We start from the raw sequence: 8,262 nt of genomic DNA, 5'->3' as shown, positions 1-8,262 counted from the left end.
ATACTTCACTTGAGCCTCACAGCAAAACAACCATGGGAAGGAGATATTATTTATTACCCCTGTTTTAGGAAGAAATAGACTGAAAGAGGGTCACAAAGCTACTAAGTGTATGAGTCAAGATTTAAATTCAGATCTTTTTGACTCCAGAACTGCTCACTTAAATTCATATATAATTATATACTGAAATAGATGCAAGATAATTTAGGGGTGAAAGACACTAGCAACTGGGAGTTGGGTGAGGGAGTGTCAAGAAGTTTTGGGTAAAAAATGGCACTTAAACTGAGATTGTAAGGAAGTTTAAATCCAGCCTCAGACTTACTAGCTGTGTGACTCTAAGCAAGTCACTTAACCTCCACCTCAATTTCCTCACCTATAAAATGGAGATAATAATAATAATATTACCCACCTCCCAGGATTGTTGTGAAGATCAAATGAGATAATAATTGTAAAGCATTTCAGTACTAGTCCTGGCACATAGTATTACTTATAGAAATATTAGGTATCACTATTATTATTCTGAGAGGTATTACTATCGAGGGAATGAATTTTAGGTACGGTGGGAGGCAGCATTAGGACCTCAGATGGTGGGTCTGTATATTTGAAGAGGAATGTATAATAAATAAGGCTGGAAAGGTAGAATCAGACCACATTGTATGAACTTAAGTACCAGTCAGAAGAATTTATATTTGAACCTCAGGGTACTAGGAAGCCAAAAGTTTATTAAGTAAGATCTGTAGAAAAATCCCTGTTCCATGCTTTAAAAACTGTATCTACCATAAACTTGGAAGTCCAGATAACAGTAGAGGGAAGAATCTCTCATTCAGTTTGGAGCACTGAATCTTCCTTACTCTGGATCTGTGTTTATGACAGAATCTAAAAAAACTTAGATCCCCACTGATTTTCCTAAATCATATCCAATAATCCCTTTACTCGGTAACTTCATTACATAAGACTGTACATATGCAATCAATATCATATTGTTTTCCTTGTCAAATGAGTGAGAGACAAGTCGGAGGAAAATAATTTAGAACTCAAAAAAAATTTTTTAAAGATGTGTTTAAATTTTTTGACATGTAATTGGGAAATATTTAAGAAAATAAATAAAAATAATTTTTAAAATCTTCAGAGGCTACCTTTACCTCCAGGATCAAATAAAAGCTCCTTTGTTGGACATTTAAAACTTTATAAAATCTAGACACTTCCTATATTTTGAATCTTCTTATAGTTCCTGTATATGCTTACATATGTGTGTATATATTTCTACATACATGTATATTTGTGTATGTGTCATCTCTACCATTAAAATGTAAGCTTCAAGAGGGTAAGAACTGTTGGGTTTTTTCCCTTTGCATTCCAAGTACTTTACATATTGACAGACACATAGTGAGTGCTTAATAAATGTTTGCCATTTGATTGATTAATTAAGATTCGGTCTGATCCATCAAGCCCACTTAGACCTATATGGATCAATATGGATGAGTATGGAATGCAAGGTAATACAAACTCAAAGCCTGGCTATTTAATGCTCATTATCCTCCTAAACTTCCAAAACCCTGGTTTGTGAGAGGTTAAGTTTCTTTCCTTTTTCTCCATTGAATCAATAGAGAAATGTGGCAACCTACAGATATACTGACTTTAACAAACTCATTGCTGGGTCTAGAAATCAAGGCCATTTGGAAGATGTATGAGATCATTCCTGAGTATCTAAATTTCAAGGCCTACAGGAAGAGATATGATAATCTATTTATATAGACCTTCTCAGAGAGATGATCAAATTATACCAGTTTAATGAGGCTTGTCCTCCAGGGCAATCAGGTACCTAGAACAAAGGAAGACATATATGTGTGTATCTGTGTGTCTATGTATATGTGTGAATAAATACACATGTGTATGTGTATTTTTTCATATATATAATTTCTTATTCTTATTACAACAAAATTTAAACATTTTTAGGGCTCAACACACATTATGCCTTTGTAAGAAATACAAATATAAGAGACAGCTGATGTGGTGAAAAGAACACAAGATTTTTTGGCTTCAGAGAACTTAGTTCAAAACATGACTCTGCCACTTGCTATTCTGTTACTTTAGGTAAACTGATGAACCTCTCTGTGTTTCATTCCTCTTACCTACAGCCACAGGACCTGAATTCAAATCTAAGTTGTGCCATTCACTCTGAGACCAGGGCCATTTCCTTGACCTACCTAAACAAAGGTTCCTCATCTATAAAAAGAAGGGGTTGAACTACAGGACTGTTAGAGACCTTGGGTCAGGAGCCAGGAAGAATTGAATTCACACCTCAGACATTTAATGGCTGTGTGATCTTGGGCAAGTCATTTAATTTCTATCTGCCTCAGTTTTCTCCTAAAATTAGGATAATAATAGCATGTACTTCCTAGGGATGTTGTGAGAATCTAATGAGATAATATTTGTAGAAATGCTTTACAAACTTTAAATTGTTATAATATAAATGTAAGTAAATTTATAATATAAATAATAGCTATTATTTTTATTATTATTATTATTGTTATTTTCAAATGAAAGTTCATACAAATGATATCTGAAATATCAGAGAGCCAGTCTTCAATTCTTTTTAGGGCTTTCTAAAATTTGCAATCTTTTTTCACCTGACAAATTTTTACATGACCCTATTTATATAGACATATAAACTATATCTAAAAATAAAAATATATTTATAAAATATACAGATCAAATAATTATTGATAATAAATCATAATTTCACAGTCCCCACATTCAGTTACAAGACATCATATGAGGTTGTAAACCACAGTTTAAGAAGTTGGGCTACTATAATTTTTAATTGTAAAAAAACCCCAAAAGGTTTCGAGGTTTGGGTTGTAGTGTCTTATTCTGTTTTAATTAAAATGAAAGGTGTTTCTTGTTGGTGATGATATGGTGATAAGGCAGAGTGAATCAATTCCAGCATTTGAACTACAAAAACTAATAAAAGACATTTCATACCTCTTATTAAGTTGTATTGAGCTTCAATAATTAATTCTCAACACTTCAATCAATAATTTGACAAGTTGTCATCAGGGAATGAATTAGAAAGGTTAATTCTGGAAATAAACCATAACCCTACATGTCAAGGAGCTCATTAGCATGTAATTATCGAGGAACCTGACAGATAGGTATTTCTTTTTCATATAATTAATATGAACTTCAATTTGGGGACATATGAAAGGTGTACTGGAGATGGCTCCTATAGGTTCCTAAGAAGAAATTGTTAAAATTTTAGTGTAAGCAGTTACACCTCAGAAATCAGCAAATGCTCAAATCAGGGTTTGATTTATTGCTTTGTTGATTGGCTAGTCTAGACTTAAGTAATGGAGAAGTGTTAATGCAGATTAGACTTAAAAGTATATCCTGTACTATAACATATTTAACATGTATTAGACTGCCTGCCATCTAGGGGAAGGGGTGGAGGGAAGGAAGGAAGGGTAAAATCAGAACAGAAGTGAGTGCAAGGAATAATGTTGTAAAAAATTACCCATGCATATGTACTGTCAAAAAAAAAGTTATAATTATAAAATAAAAAAATAAAATATTAAAAAAAAGTATATCCTGCATTTTCAGGAAGCCCTGGACATCTGTGAAACATATAACCCCTAAATCTAATTTGATAAAAATCCAAATGAAAAACAACAAACAAATCCTTCTTTCACATCCCCCATGGGAGTGTGAGATTCTGGAGAGTTCATAGCACTCAGAGTACTTTTTGGGTAATGGGCCACCATCATGTTTTCTGCCCCTAGGTGGACAAACAGTATCTATTAGAAAACACAAAGCATGGAGAGTTGTTTTCTTGTGCTTGCTTTACTTGGCAATGGGTCTGTGGCAGGGAGTAGGCCTTGGGATGTTTCTCTCATCTTCAGGAAGCAGCAGGAAACATTGAGAAAGAACTTTTGGTATGGAGACAAAGAACATGGATTAAAACCCTTATTCTGGCATTTCCAGTCTGTCAAGTGGGTCTCATCTGAAGAATGAGGGTTTGGGACTTTCTAGTCCCTTCTAGCCCTAACACATTTGATTCTTAATATTTAAAGAGCTTCTGTTTCCCACATGAAAATAGGATTTGATTAGCACAAATTAATCATGATGACACTGAACCAGATTTCTGTTCACAGCCAGAGCGGTAAGAACTGTCAACCTGGTACATTCATTCAAATTCTCTGGGAAAAGAAGAAGCAGAAATGTAAAGAAAGGCAAACTACAGGTTGTAGGATGAGTCACCTCCCCAAATGAGTCCCTCAACTACATCGGCCAGACTTATTAGACGTCTGTGAGCCATAAAACCTTTGATAATGAGTGGTAGCCAGTGGTAGGCCATTAGAACAACCAGGCCATTGCAATAGTCATGTCATAAAATTGTTAAAGTGATGTGTCAATTGCCCCTTAGCACCCAGAGCAAACTGAAAGCTTTTATTTCCCTCTGCTAAACCAAGCAAACAGATTTCTAGAGCTGGATTTCAGTCTCCTCTGAGACACCTGTTTTGAGCAGAAGGGTAATAATGTCATCATAATTGTTGTTGGGAAAGTCATCACATAGTGAGATGCTTTCTTTGCCTGTATACAATTCTTGAAAGGAATAAAGCTAAAATGGAGAATAAATCAGTTAAATTCAAACTCTACAAATCCTCTCAACAAACACAGAAAAAATGGACTGAAGGAAAGATGATATTTACCTTGTGTGGTATCTATCTCACTTTCCTGGACTGAAAACAGAATAAAATGGCCTTCCCATGATCCTCTGAACATACATTCATTTCAACTGGACATTTAGTTTCTGAACATTTCCCTTCTGGCCAATACAAAGACACTGAGATACCTTGCTATTAACCTGCTCTCCTTGTTGGTCCCAGGCCTTTTCATTACAATTCTGGACTCTGTTGTCAGCATAGCTATCTATTAAGATAAAGTGCCTTACCAAAGAACTGGAAATTGAGTGGATGCCCATCAGTTGGGGAAATACTGAATGAGTTATTGTTATGAATGTAATAGAATATTATTGTTCTACAATGATGTCAGAAAAATCTGGAAAAATTTACATGAACTGATGCTAATAGAAGAACCAAGAGAACATTACATAGAGCAACAAGATTATATGATGATCAACTATGAATGACTTGGCTGTTTTCAACTATTTTCACATTTTTTGGTAGTGGTGGTTGTTTATTTGGTCTTTTCTTTCTCATGTTTTTTCCCTTTTAATCTGATTATCCTTTTGCAACATGACAAATATGGAAATATGTTCATAAGTATTGCACATGTTTAACCTGTGTTGGATTCTTTGCTCTCTAAGATGAGAAGACGGAGGGAGAAAAATTTGGAACATAAGGTTTTGCAAAAGGGAATGTTGAAAACTATGTTTGCATGCATTTGGAAAAATAAAAAAAAAAACCTTTAAAAAAATTATGTGTAGACTTCTGACCAAACAAGACAACTAATATTTATTAAGTACTTAACTCTGTGCCAGGTACTATGCTAAATATTAAGGATACAAATACTAGCAAAAAACAAAACAAAACAAAACAAAAAACCCAAAACAAAAACCCACCGTCTTTGTCCTTGAGGGACATATTGTCTTAAGTAGGCAGAGAGCTGATAAACTAGGGGTGGGAGGGAGAAGGAGTAGGGAGAAGCTACCTGTAAAGGGGCATAAAGTTGAAATTCCAGAAAGTCAGACTCACAACCAAGAAAATAAAAGTTGAGTGTCTCATTTTGCTCATTTACTTGTGTCCATCTCTTTGTGACTCCATTTAGTATCTTCTTGAAAGAGATATTAGAATGCTTTGCTATTTCCTTCTTCACTCATTTTATAGACAGCTAGTGTCTGGGGTCAGATTTGAATTCAGGAAGATTCTACCAAGCTGCCAGAATAGCCTAGACTTCTCCCTAAAAAGTGGCCTAAAAAGGAAATATAGATATTGCGGGAAGTTCCAGAGTGAGACTGATGCTAAGGCATAATTTTGAAGTCTAACCAATAAGTATTTGGTAAAAATCTATTTTTTGATGGGCACTGTGCCAGGTGCCAGAGATAACAAATATAAAACTAAGATAGTACCTGCCCTCAAAGAGCTTACATTCCACTCACCATTTTCCAGGTACAACTTAGGGAGTCTTTTTTTGAGTGCATGTATTGGAGTACACTATGACTAAAATCTAAATATATTCCACAATTCACTGTAATGGATTCCCAGTGAGGTAACTCCTATTCTTACTTATAGAGATTGCTGTTTGTTCTTTGTTTTTGAGGAAGACCAGGACAATAGGGCTGTGCAGTTTCCAGTCTCACTCTATTCTAGAGCCATCTGGGTCCTATGGAAAGATATAGGTCAGGATGAGTGGAGATAGCCCTGGATATAGTGGGCCTTTTTTAAGGTAAAGTCTTTAAGAGGTCTCAGTTTCACAGAGGCTACACCCATTCAGCGATTAAAGCTAGGTAAGAAATAAGGCAGAGAATGGTCTCTTTTACCAAGTCAAAAAAAAAAAATAATTCTAGGAGAGGAAGAAGATTCTCAGGGTTTCTGGTCAAAGTGAATTTTAAATAGCCATTTTGCAAGGAACTAGCACTTGATTTAGAGTTGGGAAAACATCATTTAAGTTCAAATCTTTCATTTGTTAAATGAGGCCAGCTAGATGTGCAGTAGATAAAGCACTGGGCTTGGAATCAGGAAGATTTCTTGAGTTTGAAGCTGGTCTTAGACACTTACTAGCTGTGCGACCAAAGGAAGTTGGAGAAGTAAATGGCAAACTCCTCCAGCAGCTATTAAACCACGATGATAATAACTATTTTACATGTTTTACAGGACTCTTGTTAAATTCTAATAAGTCAATAAATAAATAATGCTTTGGCATTAAAGTGAGAACAATTTATATAATAATAACAATTTTGTAAAGACCAACAATTTGGAAAGACCCTGATCAACCCTGATCAACCCAATGATCAACCAAGATTCCTGAGGACCCATGATGAATCAGGCTGCCCTCTTTCTGACAAAAAACTGATGGATTCAGAGGGCACATTGAGACTTTTTTTTTTTTGACATGGCTAATGCAGGAATCTGTTTTGCTTGACTATACATGTTTGTAACAGGGTGGGGGGAAAGAGGGAACAAAGGTAGATGTTCATTTGAAAAAAAAATTGTAATTAAATTTTTTTTTTAATTTAACTACCTTGGAACTTGAAAAGCCCTAGTTAATCATGGCGGGAACATCATGTTCTAAATGTCACTTTTCCAAAAGACTTTGACAAACGAGGGTATGAAGAATATGTGGGAGGGTGAAGTAGCACCATTATGTTGGAGATCCTATGGGCATATAGCTGAGAGAATAGACTATTTGGTGTAGATATGACTGAGTCACAAATCTGAGGAACAGACTGAGAGAAGTCTTTTCTTTCCCAAATTCACTAGGATTTTATCTTCTGCCCAATCTTCCTGTCAACATTTGCCCAATTTTTTCCCATTCCTTACTGCAAGACAGACATGATTGATCACTGCATTTAAATGATTGAAGCATTCCATTATTGCTCTGTAAGAAATGACCAGCAGGAGGAATACAGAAAGACTTGGAGAGACTTGCATGAACTGATACTGAGTGAAATGAGCAGAACCAGAAGATCATTGTACACTTCAACAATGATACTGTATGAAGATGTATTCTGATGGAAGTGGATATCTTCAACATAAAGATCCAACTCACTTCCAGTTGATCAATGATGGACAGAAACAACTACACCCAGAGAAGGAACACTGGGAAGTGAATGTAAATTGTTAGCACTGCTGTCTACCTATACAGGTTATTTATACCTTCGGAATCTAATACTTAATGTACAACAAGAAAATTGGATTTACACACATATATTGTATCTAGGTTATACTGTAACACATGTAAAATGTATGGGATTGCCTGTCATCAAGGGGAGGGAGTAGAGGGAGGGATGGGATAATTTGGAAAAATGAATACAAGGGATAATGTTATTAAAAGAAATTATTCATGCATATATACTGTCAAAAATATTATAAATAAAATTTTAAAAAAATGATTGAAGCATTCCAATCATCTCCAATAAGATGTAGGGTTGCCAGTAAATGAACTAGGTAAATCATCATACATAGATGAAGAGGGAACTGGCCAACTCCAATTAGATGGAAGACTGCTAGTGCAATATGAAATCCTGACAACCAACTAGCATGGGTCCCAGGAAATTCTACACATACCTATTGCAGAAGTACAACG

This window comes from Sminthopsis crassicaudata, chromosome 1 (genome assembly GCF_048593235.1).
Source record: "Sminthopsis crassicaudata isolate SCR6 chromosome 1, ASM4859323v1, whole genome shotgun sequence".
Classification (NCBI taxonomy): Eukaryota; Metazoa; Chordata; class Mammalia; order Dasyuromorphia; family Dasyuridae; genus Sminthopsis; species Sminthopsis crassicaudata.
Note: the sequence above shows the minus strand (reverse complement) of the source record.